Here is a 14,858-nt window from a genome sequence, read left to right as displayed (position 1 = left end):
ATTGGGTGTCAAAATACTTTAAATACAAACAGAGATATGAAAATTGTGGTGTATATGTGTAATAAGAATTGTAATGCATTCTGCTGTCATTTATTTTTTAAATCAATAAAAAAATTACAAGAAAAACAATAATTAAAAAAATGGATTTGAACAGATGGGAAGACATTTCTTCTTGACAGGGCAATTCTAATACCAGAAAGATGTCATTCTCCCCACCTGCCCTCAAAAAAAATTTACCCAGGTCCTGGGGATTGGACCCAGGGCATTGTGCATGCTAAGAAAGTGCTCTTCCACTGAGCTATATTCCCAGCCCCTCAAAACAGGATCTTAGATAAGTGTCTGTCTTCTGGTGAGGTCTTGAAATGAGGGGCCACCAAGTCCACATTCTCCATATTGGCCTGTTCCACCCTGTGGCTCTCCAACTATTCTGTGGAGGAGGGAATTAGTCTTCATGTGCTGGGAACAGGATGTGGGAAAAAACTGACCACTTTTAGCTGGAGAGTTTTCAAGAAGTCATTTCTACCAATTAGAGTATGCCAACAATGTCCTTAAAGTGGCCAGAATATCCATCTTTGGTTTTGCTTTGGTTTTTTGGTTTCTCAAACATTTCTTGACCCCAGGCCCCGTGGGCAATGAACTCCCTTCCATCAGAAGTGTTTAAATAGCAACTAATGCCCAGGGTCACAGATGCTATGGAAAGGCCTTCCGGGTGTAGAGGGAGGATGGACTAACAGACCTCCTGGTCTCACGATAGCCTGGTGACTCCATGAGCTCAGTATTCAGTACGAGTTCTGGGGTTCCATGCAGGCAGAAGGAAGAGGAGGCTTCCCCAGAGCCAATGGCCAGTCTTCTCTACAGCAGGATATTGGACGCAGACTCATCAATTCCATCCTCTTCTTGAAAGTGTCCATTCAGTGGAACTGGAGACTATCATGCTAAGTGAAATAAGCCAATCCCCCCAAACCACAGGCCTAACGTTCTCTCTGGTATGCAGACGCTGACTCACAATAAGCAGGGAGGAGGGAAGAACAGAAGTCCACTGGATTAGACAAAGGGGGATGAAGGGAAGGGAGAGGGGATGGGGACAGGAGAGACAGTAGAATGAATGGGACATCACTTTCCTATGTTCACATATGAATACATGACCAGTGCAACCCCACATCATGTTCAACCACAGAATGGGAAGTTATACTGCATGTATGTACAAAATGTGAAAATATACTCTACTGTCATATGTATAGCTAAAAAGAACAACTAAAATACTTTTTAAAAAGCGTCTTCACTGACTCTATGTCACTGTGCTCTTATTTAGATCAGCTGATTACAACATTGCTGCTGCCCCTGCCCCTTGCCTGACCTAGAAGTTATTTTCCCTATTAGGGAACAGGGTACCTTAGTCCTTGGACTATTCCCAGCCCAGGATGGAGGGGATATCCCTCTGATATAGAGGTCATTTGCCAAATAGGTAAGGAGATGGCCAGAATTGTCCTATGAGTGGGCAGGCCTGCCCCCTCCTGAGCACAATGTGGGTTCTCTGTGGAACTGAGACAAGACGTGCTCCAGGAATAGAACCCAAGGTGGCCCTTTTCCTGACCCTGTCTTGACTAGGTGAAGTGAAAAAAATAGAGAAAAGTGAAAACTTTTACTTGTAAATAGCTAAAAAGAAATACGTTTTTTTAAAAAGTATGTTGGACACAGGGTCACTGTGTCCAATGAAATCTCATCCTGATTCCATGAGATTATAGAGTATAGATATGTCTTTGCTTTAATTTTCTATTTGGCAGTTGTGTGACTATGACAGTCAAGAATTTGTACAAGATAAGACCCCCTCAAATCAGTTTGATGCAGGGATGTGTCCTCTAAGACGCATGATGCTATGTGGGGGGTGTGTGTGGAAGGTGCCTCTGACATCCTGATGTTACTCCTGCCTCCCGCAGGGGTGTGGGTCTTCTTAGTTCCCTGAGGGAAGCAGTGGGTTTCCCTTCCCTGGGAGCAACCAGGCAGGGGCTGAAAGAGCTCCTAACAAGCAGGTAACAGAACAGGGGTTTCTGAAAGTTTCTCTCCCGGCAGACAATACATATGCATCACATCACTGATCCACGGCATGGGAAGAACTCTAGTAACTTCTGTCCCTCCCCTTCCCTTGTTCTCTCCTTCTCTTCTCTTCCCTTTCTTTCCCCTCTCTCCTCTTCTCTGGGGTTGAGGCTGTCAATATCGTGCTCTACAGGCCTTTCAGGTGACTTTGGCACCCCCCTAGAGTCTGAGAGTCATTGCTCTGGACACAAGAGTAGATCTATTCCAAATGGCAAATAGATTGGGGAAGGAATCATGCCTTTGTCATTATGAATGAACCAAATGTGGCTGCGTATTTACATCATCACAGTCTGTGCAGTTGGAGACTCAGGAGTGAGAGCCATCGACAGCAGAGCAGCCCTGCTCAGAACAGGGGGTACCACAGCCATAAATCCATCCCAGAAGAGACATGCATGGCCAACGCTGCCTCAAGGAAACCCACAGAGCCCCGGAAGGGGAGTGATGGTGACAGCAGTTGTTTTAAAGAAATGTGATCAAATCAGGAAGGTTATTGGAAAATGCAGTGAAGAAGTTCTGAGCTAGTCATTGCAATCTTGGACTACGTGACTGAGCAAAGGAAGAAGAGAAAGAAAGAGATTCATGGTGATCCCGAGACAGGAAGGGACTAGAGCCAAAAGAAATATTAGAAACAAAACAAAGAAACTGTCCTGTTTCCTACAGACCTGAAAACAGAGGAGAACAGGAGAATTCTCATTAAATGAAGGAGGAGGTCTTAAAATGAAGAATACGAGGGCCTCAAGGTGCCAGGATTGGGAAGAGATCGAGGAAAAGGTTTATACATAACCCTTCTCAGCAATCTTCCAGGCCTTTCCTAAGGGTCAGATCTCTGGCTGCAAGGTCTCCAAGTTTCAGGTCTTGAACCTGTGCTGTGTGTGTGGGAGGCGCTGCCCACCCTGGACTGTGCTGGGGGACCTGACCACTCTCTCCACATTTGGTGTCTTGCCTATGAACAACCAGTTGGAGACTCTACGTGACTCTATATAGACTATATGTGACTGTAGACTATATGTGAGACTCCATACATGAACTGCTTGGGCTCCACAGGAGTTTTCTGGGAATCAAGTGACATTGGGACATTCTCCATGAAGCCTGCAGACTTCCCCAGGGATTTTGACCTTTGGGTTCATTGGGGAGACCCTATATACAGGTAGGTCTGATGTTCTAGAAGGATCGATGGGACTCTGTGCAGCCCGGGAACCGCACAGGCTGTGCTGACTCTGGTGACTACGACCTGGAGAAGTTGTGAGAATAGAGTTTTAACACATGGCCTCTGCAGACAGCCACCCTGTTCAGTCTCTTGGGTTGTACTGGGTGAATTTGGACAAGTTACTAAAGTTCCCAGAGACCTAGTCTCTCCTTTCTTTCTTTCTTGAATTGAACCCAAGGCCACACATGAGCTAGGTGACTGCTTTACTACTGAGTGACCTCCCAAGCCCAGCTGGACTACTTCAGAATAAAAGGAGGGGAGCAAGAAGAGAAGAGGGTAGGGAAAGGGAGGGGGGACTGGGGACTGAAATGGAGTAAGTTAAATTTCGTGTATGCGTGATAATGTCAAAAATGAACCCAACTATTATGTACAGCTGTAATGCACCAATTAAAGCAACAAAACAAAACAAAACAAGCCAGGAATATCAATATACTGATTTATGTACTCCTATTTATGGGTAGATAGGACAAGGCAGTGAGGTGCCCGGCTCAGGGCTGGCACATGGAGGAGCCTCACAGGTGTGAGCTACAGCAGCACCTGTGGATAAGAGATCTGGGCCAGAGCACCCCATCTGGTTGTACCAGGATTTCCTGAAAGGAGTTTATGGTAGAAAGTGCTCAATGTTTTGGATTATGAAGACTGCTTGGATTTATAGAATTTGGGAAACCAACAAAGGCCAATCATGTGGCAGCTGCCTCACTCCTCTTCCTTCCTGGTTGCAAGGAGACAATGACAAAAGGTAAATGCAGAGGTGTTTGCTGTCTCCTGATGCTTCAGACAGCTCTCTCTGTGTGGCCCGTGACTTGGGTAGGAAAAATGTGCCGTGGCCAGACATCATGGCAGAGGAGGGAGTGTCGTGAATACTGTGATGACCTTTTCAGATGAGAAATGACTCTCAGGTGAGAACCTTGTTTTTTGGGCTGTGGTCAAAGACATAAAGGCTGTTGGCTTACAGTGTGAGGACATTCTCAGGAAACACCTGACTTAATGAAAGTGTGGTTCTGGGGCCAGGAGGAAGCCGGCCCCATGGGTTTCCTATTTGTGAGTTTGTGGGTTTTCAAAGATGTTCAGGTAGCTTTCAGCAAATATCCAGGGTATCGTGGATGGTTCTTGGCCTCTGGAATGAGTGAGGCCTTCTCTGCTTAGATTTTGAGGTGGCCGCATCATGGAGGGACAGGGGACAGGATGGGGGCCCATCCTGAAGAGTCTTTTGGAAACCAGTTCTTCAGTGAACAGGGCTTGTGGTTTATCTAGTGGCGAATGACTTCCAGGGATGACCGGTGAGACAGCTTTTTTTTTTTTTTCACATGTATAGTTTCGATTGACCTCTCCTGTAACAAGATCTTGACTTAGGTGTGGACGTGATGGGTTGGTGGTAAAGAAACGGCTGTAAGGGAACCTTACGTGGTGTGACCACTTCCCTTCTTGGCCCTTCCAGTCAGCATGGCTGACAGAACAAGTGTGTTAATAAAGGGAAGGTCTCCCCAACTCTTCCCACTGCTTCCTTATCTGGGAGAAACTGAACACACGTCTTCTCTGAAGGGCACCCCCCCTCTCCCACAGGCCCTTCTCCCACCAGGTTGAACATCTCTCAGCTGCTGGTGGTGGGGGGAGTTCTAGATTTCCATGTGCTCACAGATCTCAGCCCCAAACCAGGGAGATAACGAAGCTGAGAAATGCTGACCACTGGGCCTCCCCTCCTGTCTCGCCCTACCCAGCCGTTTGCTTTCTGGAAACTTCTAGGCTTTAAGACGGACACTTGTTCAATCTTCTTATACTTCTTTTCCTTTGAACACTGACATGCTTATACAGTGTGGGTGTGTTGGTCACAGCCCCGCCTGGTACAGCTAGCGCTTGGCAGGGTGCAAGCGGATGATCTCCTAGACATTGACACTGACGCTGAAGTCCTCACCCGGCATCGTTCTGTGGTTTTACCAAGGGATCTTTTGCAGTCACTTGTGGCTGGCCAGGCTGGAGCGATGGCCTCGTTGTTGGGGAGGAAGGGTGTAAATTCTCTGTAGAGAAGCCGCAAGCCTGTTAGTGGCTCTGTGGATGTCCTCGGTCTTGAGGTCTATTTGTCAGGCTGAGGGCATTTCTCTCATTTGTCTTGAGTTTGTGGCATGTGTGTGTTTAGAAAGAACTCATCTCTTAGATTGAAGAAATTTTTCCCCCCAGTACTGTGGCGTAGGAGGATTGCAGGTTCAAGGCCAGCCTGGGCAACTTAGTGAAATTTTTTTCTTTCTTTCCTTCCTTCCTTCCTTCTTTTGCTCACCTGCCCACCTCTCTCTATCTCCCCCCACTCCCCCGCCGCCGCTCTTTTTCTTTTTTAAACAAAACAAGGGATAGGACACAGGTGTTACTCCAGAAAGTATATTGAAAAAACCTTTTATAGCCAAACTGGGAGTTCAACAGGCTTCTTATATTTAGGTCCTCAATAATCAAAAAGTTGACATTTTCTTCTATAAAATAGTTATTATCTCCACAATGACAGAGTAGGTGCCCCCCACAAGGGACCTTGGAGAATTTGTGATGTGCATTTTTACCCAGCTGTACCGAGGGCTGCAGCATCAAGTCCACCTGACAGTATTACCATTTTTGAAGTTTTGGGTTTTAATTCTCGGTTTGTCTTTTTTTCCAAAATAGCTTCTGATGAGAGCAGGCAGAGGGGGTTGGGGTGGGGAGGGGGCCTGGAGCAACTGAAACCTCTGAGAAGGGTCATCATCTGCTGGGGGTCAGTACCAGGCCCAGTTTTGAGATGATTGATTGTGTGTCTCTCAAGCTTTCTTTCATTCCTTTAGCAACTTCTTGACATGGAGAGTCCTCTCTGACGTGTACCATCTGTCATTTTAGAGGATGCTGGATGATGAGGCCTGCTTCCAGGGCCCTCTTGGCCCCACCTTGCTCACTGCCTCCCTGCTGCCCTAAGTCCTGTATCACTTGAGTCCAGCACGGGTTGTACCTCTGTCCCTGTCTTGGTGGCCTCTGCCACTCATACCCCACTACACAGGGATACTAACTCTCAAGAGCCTTGGATGGGGGCCCATCCTGAGGACTCTTTTCTGCTAGGCAGGGCTAGTGACCTCATGAATCTGCTCCCAGTCCCCCTGCAGATCCTTTTATTGGAATTTGGGATTGAACACACGGAGGCTTTACCCCTGAGCTACATTACTAGACTTTTTTTTTTAATTTTTAATTGTAAGACAGGGTCGTGTCTGGCCTTGCACTTGCCTCACCTCCTGGGTCACTGGGATCACAGGTCTGAGCCACTGCGCCACGCTTGCTGCGGATCCTGAGGTCCCTCCACCGTCCCACAGGGAGGAGTCCCACCCTCCCTCACTCCTTCTCTTCCCTCCCACAGGGCCCAGCCTGCAGTTTTCTTTCTCTTTACAGCTCTCACTGTCCATGTTAACTGAGTTTTCTTTCCCCTTGATCCTGATTTCAGACTCAGTTTCCTTATGCCTACCTATTCCCAGCCCCTTTTCAGGATTTTACATGGTCTTTGCTTTGCAGATACAGACTAGGGATACAAAAATAGGTAGGTTACACACTTGTGAGAATTCAAGATGTAATCTGAGGTTCGATAGCTGCTAAGTTCATTTTTTGCATGTGTGAAAAGGTGTCATGGGCTGCTAGGCCAGGGTTAGCTGCCCATGTGAAGAAGCCTGTGGGGGCAGGGTGAGAGGTCTTGGCCAGGTCATAGGGGTGCCCGTCCACTCACAGTGGGCGCTGGGAAAGGGCAGGGTTTGCTTTCAATGTGGAAGACAGCAATTGTCAAAGCAAGATCGCTGTCTTCAGTTTGGGTTTGAATAAAAATCAATAAATCGTTTACAAGCTTTTTATTGGAAAAGTGAAATCAATCCTTTGACACAACAATGATATTTTCAGCATGAAAGATAAGTCCTTGAATGCTATTCATGTTTTAAAAAGTTTGCTGTGAAATCACTTGCATCAGTATACATGATTTTTAAAATTACCATTAACTTTGCTCTATTCTCTTATGACTTAAGTAACTTGTCTAAACAATGTTTCAGTCCTTCATACAAATGGAGCATAAATGGTTGGATGTGTATTATTTGGAAAAAAAAATCATGTTTCATTGGGTTAGGGGAGTTCTAACATGTTTTGTTACAACTTTAAGAAGAGTAAGTGTAGAAAAAGCAAGAATAGAAAATGATGTAAATAATGACAAAAAGCTTTTGCTTTGAAACTTTTTCTGTAAATCTCATTACAAGAACTTTACTGGTTAGAAGTCAGCTTCAGTTTTTCAAGAGAAAAGGAATTTTTTCCTGTTCTCATATTTTTTTTCTAAAGAAGGGTGCTGCTGATTTTTCTTCCAAAGGGAACCTGAGAGATAAGATTCTCCTTGCTGTGCCACAGCTGGATATCTGCAGGGAGGTGTCCCAGCTGGAGGACAAGGGACCTGACCTCACTAGACTCTGGGTGTCCCCTGCCACTGCCTTCAAACGAGGGGAGCTGGTGCCTTCTGTCTCTTCCTTGCACCCTGTAGCTGGAGGTGAGGAGGCCAGCGGAGGGGACATTCTGTTGACCATTGCTGGTTGAGGCTAGTAGCAGTGCCTTCAGCCAGAGGCAGAAATGGACACCAGCATGCTGATTAGTTCCTTCCCCATTTCCCAACGTCTGGGTGTGACAACAGGAAGCACCAGTTTGGACCAAGGAAAGTCCTGGGGAAGTGGTTCCTGGGCTGATGGGCAGCAGCATCCATGAAAGGACAGTGGGCTAGTGGGGATCCCTGGGAGGGAGCCCAGCAAACTTTCCTGTCACTTTACCCCCTCAGGTTTCCTTCTGTGAGGCTGGTTATGCAGAATTCTCTCATCCTGCTCTGGCAAGGTCACCATCAAAGCCTGCTCCCTCAGGCCCACTTCTGGGAACCACCTGATCCTCGCCAGGTGACCACTGTCACCAGAGAGGGGGTGTGAATCAAATCTCAGGCAGAAGTTCTGGAACTTTGGACTTCTTCCTTCCTCTTGCTCATTGATCCTGAGTCAGATGGGCTCTTGGCTTTTGTGGCAGGTGAGGGGTCAGGCTTCCTGAGCTGCTGTTGGGACACTCAGACGCCCTGTGCATGGTGGAGTTAGTACCCACCCATGGGCGTGACCAGCGGAAACACTGGCCCAATGGAAAAAGAGACACAGTAGGTTTTTAGAGCTGTTATTGTCACCAGGGGGAGTCCAAGGAGGTCCTAAGAGAGGGGGCCTTCATCTTGGAACCGTACAGGCTCTTGACATTTGCTGCAGAAAGATTTGCGCATGCACCAGTAAGCAAGGCACAGGTAAAAATTTATTTAAATTTTTTTTAACAGTAAAGAAATTCTCACTCAAAGGGAGTGTGAGTGCACCTCACCTCTCAGAGAAGAGAGAACAAGAGACATGTCCAGGTACTAGTCAGCTCTTTATTGCTGTGACCAAAATACCTGACCAGAACAACCGAGCATAGGAAAAGGTTATTTGGGACTCATGGTTCTGTCCGTGGTCAGTGATTCCATTGCTCTGGCCTGAGGTGAGGCAGAACATCATGGCTGAGGCCATAGGGGAGGAACTCTGCTCAACTATGCAGCCAGGAAGAGGAGAGAGAGACAAGATATAATCCCCAAAGCCACACCCCAGTGACCTGCTTCCTCCAGCCATACCCCACCTGCCTACAGTAATCCATTTTAATTATTAGTCCATCAAAGTGAGGTTGCCACTCTCAGAATCCAGTAATTTCACCACTGAACATTTCTGCACTGGGGATCATATTTTCCAAACATGAACTTTTCCAGAGATATTTCTAGATCTGAGCCATATACCATATATATATATATATATATCTTATAAACATCACATCACACACACACACACACACACACATGATATCTTGTATATATATGTTATAGACATGATTTTTAAGAATGGGGTGTGGGATTCTAACAGGTGAGCCGTTGTTGATAGATTTTGCTGATTTGGAAAATGTTTAAACATTTTTACAAACTCTCTCAGAGATCAAGTCTCATGGTGACCAAGTCCCATGGTGGCCACCCCATGCTTGGAGCTCAGAATATTCCTCTTTGGTCAAGCTTAGTCTAGCCATTCATTGATCACTCATGGACACATAGTGAAGGATCCTTAGGTGGGTGACATTCTAATTAATAATATTTCTCATCTCTTACAAGCATACATTGAATTTTCTGTTTAGCTTTTACAAATGGAGTAAGCTTTGTCATGTTTTGAGAGGTCTCCATTTACTAAGGATCTCTCCCCATGGGCCCACTTTAGTTTACCGACTCACTATCACAAAGTACCCAACAGCCAGGTGCGGTGATGCACACTGTAATCCCAGCACCTCAGGAGGCAGAGGCAGGAGGGTGGCAAGTTCAAAGCCAACCACAGCAACTTAGCAAGGCCCTAAGTGACTCAGCGAGACCCTAAGTAACAAAACAGGGCTGGGGATGTGGCTCAGTGGTTAAGTGCTGCTGAGTTCAATCTCTGGTTTAAAAAAATAAAAATAAAAATAAAGAGGGAGGAGAGTGAAGAAGGATGGGGAGAGGACATTTTGGGTAGGGGGACTTTAAGTGAGAAAGAAAAGCTGGAGATGCTAGGAAAGGAAATATGAGAGGAAGATAGGCCAGAAGCCAGGTTGGCAAATGCAGTATTCATAATCATTATCAGTGGGTTATCTGCCCAAAAAGTGCCGGTTATCTCATTACATGAGCCATAAGGTTCTTGTTTCACCTCAAAATATTTTGGGTAAGAGGTGGTATTTTCATTTGAGCCTCCTTAGAGTTATAACCATTTCCTTTGCATTATTTCTCAAAACATGACTTCATTTAATCAGTTGACCTTAGCATGAGCCACAGACAATAAACTAGAAGATTAAAAAAATATCCAACACCAGAGATGTTACTTGGTATGGGTGCAGGCTGTTTCTACCTTTTGGGATTAGAACTCTTACCTGCCATGCATGGGTATGTGTGGGTGTGGTGTGCACGTGTGTGGGTGAGAGATGTGTAGAAGTTGAGGATGGACAGAAAGATTTCTGGGGCTCTGAGGCTGTAGCCAGGGCAAGAGAGGGCAAAGAATCAGGAGATCTAATTGCCCCGTTAGGACCCTGTCCCCTCTTGGCATGGCTGAACTCCCAGTACCCAACCAATGTCCCTCTTCACGGGAGAAGGTAGGAGTTGCCCAGGACAGCGTGATGGTTTTTATAGCAACCTCTCTTGCCCTGGCTGACTAGAAAAATATGACCTATCTTTGGCTGAGCCTTTGTGACCTGTGTGGTCCTTCAGTTGTTGAAGAAAAGTCCACTGACATCATCACCTCTGTTTTGGGAAGATCTGGTGTACAAGAACAGGCCACCAGAGGAGGATGGTGCTGACAGACCAAAGGAAATGGGGAAAATCCAGGATTGCAAAAAAGGGCAATTAGGGGCTTACTGACAGAGCATGTCTTGGGCATGTGGAGAAACAGGTATCAGTGCCCAGTACAAAAGGCTCAACTGACTATCTTATAATTTTTTTAAAAAACTGGTGTATAATAATTATACAGAATAGCAGGTTTCATTGTGGCATATTTATTTGCACATGTATATAACAGTTTGATCAGTTTTGGTCCCCAGTATCCTTCATTTCCCTCCCTTCCTCCTCCCCCTACTACCTTTCCTCTACCCTATTAATTTACCATCTGTTTTCAGAAGATCCTTTTTTACCCTCTTTTTTTCCCTGCCTACCTTCCACGTACGAGAGAAAGCCCAGGACCCCTGACTTTCTGAATCTTGTTTTACTTAACACGATGCTCTCCAGTCCCATTCATTTTCCTGCAAATGACATAATTTTGTTCTTTCCTGTGGCGGAGTAAAACTCTGTTGTGTTTATATACCACATTTAAATTACATTTATCTGTGGATGGATACCTTGGCTGGTTCTCTAACTTGGCTATGGTGATTGTGCTGCTATGAACATGGATATGCATGTTGCTCTGCAGCATGATGACTTTAATTCTTTTGTATAAATATAAAGGAGTAGCATAGATGGCCCCATATATGGTGATTCTATTCCTAGTCTTTTGAGGAACCCCCACACTGATCTCCACAGTGGATGTGCTAATTCACATCTCTACAACAGCATATAAGAGTTCCTTTTCTTCCGCAGCTTCTCGACCGTTATTAGTGTTTGCATTCTCAACAGCTGCTATTCTAACTGGGGTGAGATGAAATCTCAGTGTAGTTTTGATTTGCATTTCTCTGATTGCTAAGGATGTGGACCATTTTTTCATGTATTTATTGGCCATTTGTATGTCTCCTTATGAGAAGTGTCTTCTTACTTCATTTGAAAGGGTTATTATTCTTATTATTTTTCGTTATTAAGTTGTTTCAAATTCTGTGTATATTCTGGCTATTAGTCACCTGTTGGAAGAGTAGCTGGCAAAGATTTCCTTCCATTCTGTAGATTCTCTCTTTGCATTCTAGTTTCCTTTGCTGTGCCGAAGAAGTTGTCCCACTTATTAGCTTTTGGTATTATTTTCTGAGCTTTGGGGAAGCTTTGAGTCCTACTGAGGAAATGGTTGCCTGCTTGACTGTTGTGACTTTATGTGTCTTAGAGGGTTTAAACGTGTGCCAGTGTCCCCTGGTGGGCACGATGGTGGAGTCAGATCAACCTGGATCCCTTCAGTCCCCAGTGCCCTTTGTCATTTTAACAAAGCATGTACTGTAACTATAACTCCTACCATAGTGATACATGTATGTACTGGTGACATAGAGTGACAGCAGTAGCAGTGACTGTGGTTAAATGAGTTCCTTTCTTGTGTTGGCATTGGTCTAAGCATTTTATTCACTCACCATCTAGAAAATACTTTATGAGAACTGACTGTGTTACTCCAAGAGGGGACGGTGCAGAGAAGGAGACAGACTCAGCCCCACCTGGCGTGGGTCAACAGCAGATAAACAAGAAGCAAATCTTCATGGGGTGAGGCATGCAGTGTCAGTTCCATGAGGAAACTAAAGGCACAATAAAGGGACAGTGAGTGGAGTGCTGGCCAATGTGTGACTGTGGGGCTGTGAGGGAACATGGCCCCCTCCCTCCCTTCTCTCTCTCTCTCTCTCTCTCTCTCTCTCAGCCACCTCTCTCGGAAATGGCTTCTGAGCAGAAAATTGAGTATAGCCCAGAAATCAGTTTGCAAAGCTCCAGGGAAGGAATGTTGCAGCCGAGGTCACAGCAAGGGCATAGGCCCCCTGCCAGTAATAAACTTGGCTGAGAGGCAGCTCTCTCCCTATTTACAAATTTGCATTCTTTTTAGTACAGGGTCAGTGAACTCTGACAAATACACACATTCATATAACCAGCTGCCTATTCAAGATAGGACATCCCATCACCCCCAAGCATTCTTCTGTGTTCCTTGGTTGTGAATCTCTTTTCCCACCATAGTCTCTGGTGGCCTCTGATATATGGCTGTTCCTGCAGTTTTGTCTTGTAAAACAATCATAAAAATGGAACCACGCAAAGGGAAGGTACTAGAGAATGAGATTGATAAATTATGTTATGTACATGTAAAAATGAATCTTACTATCATGTATAATCATAATGGACCAATAAAATCCCAGAATCATGCAGTTTGTAGTATTTTGAGAATGAACTCTTTCACGTAGCATAATGCACTTGAAATTCATTCATGTTGTGTGTTTCCGAATAGGACTGTTGAATAGGATTCCATTTATAGAATTTGTCCATTTTGTTCATTCATTTCCCAGTGAAGGGATATTTGGGTTGTTCCCAGTTTGGGGTGACTAAAAACAAAAAACTGCTAAAACCATACAGATATAGGTTTTTATATAAATCCAGGTTTTCGTTTCACTTGGGTAAATAACTTGGGTGGTGTTGCTGGCTGGTATAGTAAGTGTGTGCTTAACTTTATAGGAAACTGCCAACCTAGGAAAGCTACTCTTATCATTTCACCTTCCAGGTGAGGGTACTGAGCTCTCTTGAGCTAAGCAGCTTGCCCGAGGTCACAAAGCTGCTAAATGTAGATCATTTTAAATTTTCTTTTTCCTGTAGTAATGGGAATTTGAACCTAGGGCTGCCTTACCACTGAGCTACATGATCCTGCTGCTTCAGCCTCTGGGGTCGCGGGGATGACAGACGGGCGCCACCACCAGGGCGAGCAGGCACAGATCTAAAGAACTTGAGCTTCCTGAGTCTCGCTTCGTGCAATGGCTTTTCTAGGACCCTCGGTTTCCGGTTGTTCCCTGCCCTTACCGACTCCATCAGGCAGTTTCTCTCCTGGTGATGCCATCTGGTGTTGCCCAGGCAGTTTTGCCACGGGTGCCAGCTGAATGTGCTTCTGCCTCCTGTACTTTCCGCTGTTTACCCCGAGCTGACCCAGGTGTGTGCAGAAAGCCAGCTCCTGCTGCCAGCAAGCCACCCAGGAGCCCCTCTTCCCGGGTTGTCAAGGCTCCAATGAGACAGCTCTGCTCTCACGCTTGGCCTCAGGACGATGAGACAGTGACACCTCGTGGCCATTACTTAGAACTTCAGCTTTAACTTGAAGGTTTTTTGTTTTTAGTTTTTGTATTCAAAATTGAACCCCAGGGCGCTTAACCACTAAGCCACATCCGCAGCCCTTTATTTTGAGACAGGATCTCACTGAATTGTTTAGGATCTTGCTAAATGGCTGAGGCTGGCTTTGAACCTGCGATCCTCCTGCCTCAGGCACTGCTCTGGGCTTGGGTTTTTCGAAATGCTGTAGTTGTGTGGATTCACCTACATACTAAATCCTGTAGGCACATGTGTGTATAAAGGATACACGCTCATGTTTAAAAATTCAAACAGCTGATAAATACATACACTAGGAGTAAAGTTTCTCCTCCATATCTCTCCCTAAAATTCCACTTTTTATCATCCAGCCGTTAGCACAGTTATAACATGATAATGTAGGTAAACTTTCAATTTATTCACTTTTGATGGTATTATTAACTACATGTGGGAAAGATAAATGACTTAGAACTTTTCTACCTTCCTGGTTTTAATCTGTAATATTACTAGGTTTTCCTAGTGGTTAGACTTATGTTTAAAAGTAATGTACTTCTGGGGGTTAAAATGGAGCAAATTCTGTTCTATGCTTTTATAAATAGCTCAAAATGCCTGCTACAATTACATATAACTATAATGCACTATTACTAATAAAAAATTTAAAAGTAATGTACTTAAATCTCCTTCTTGATTATCATTGTTAGACAAGATCTATTGATTCTCCACTACACAAAACGAGGAAATTATTATACGTAGACTTCTTTCCACTTTCTGCCTCCAGATTTCTGTCAGTCATATTATCACTTTCATATTGAGCATGTTTATGGTAATTAAGTGTTTTGTGCTTGGGGTTGATTTGAAAAACTGAAAACCCTTAAATGGTATTTAAGACATTATGATTAAGTAAACACGATTCACTGAAGAACCAAGTACTGTGATTAGGCCCACAGAAAAGGAAATAAAATGCTGTGTAATTAAACCTTGGGCACTCGAAGGAGAATGTTCTATGAATGAAGGTCTCTTTTCTCCACTCCATCAATT

The sequence above is a fragment of the Marmota marmota genome, unplaced genomic scaffold (assembly GCF_001458135.2).
Source record: "Marmota marmota marmota unplaced genomic scaffold, marMar, whole genome shotgun sequence".
Taxonomy (NCBI): domain Eukaryota; kingdom Metazoa; phylum Chordata; class Mammalia; order Rodentia; family Sciuridae; genus Marmota; species Marmota marmota.
This window is presented reverse-complemented; position numbering follows the sequence as displayed.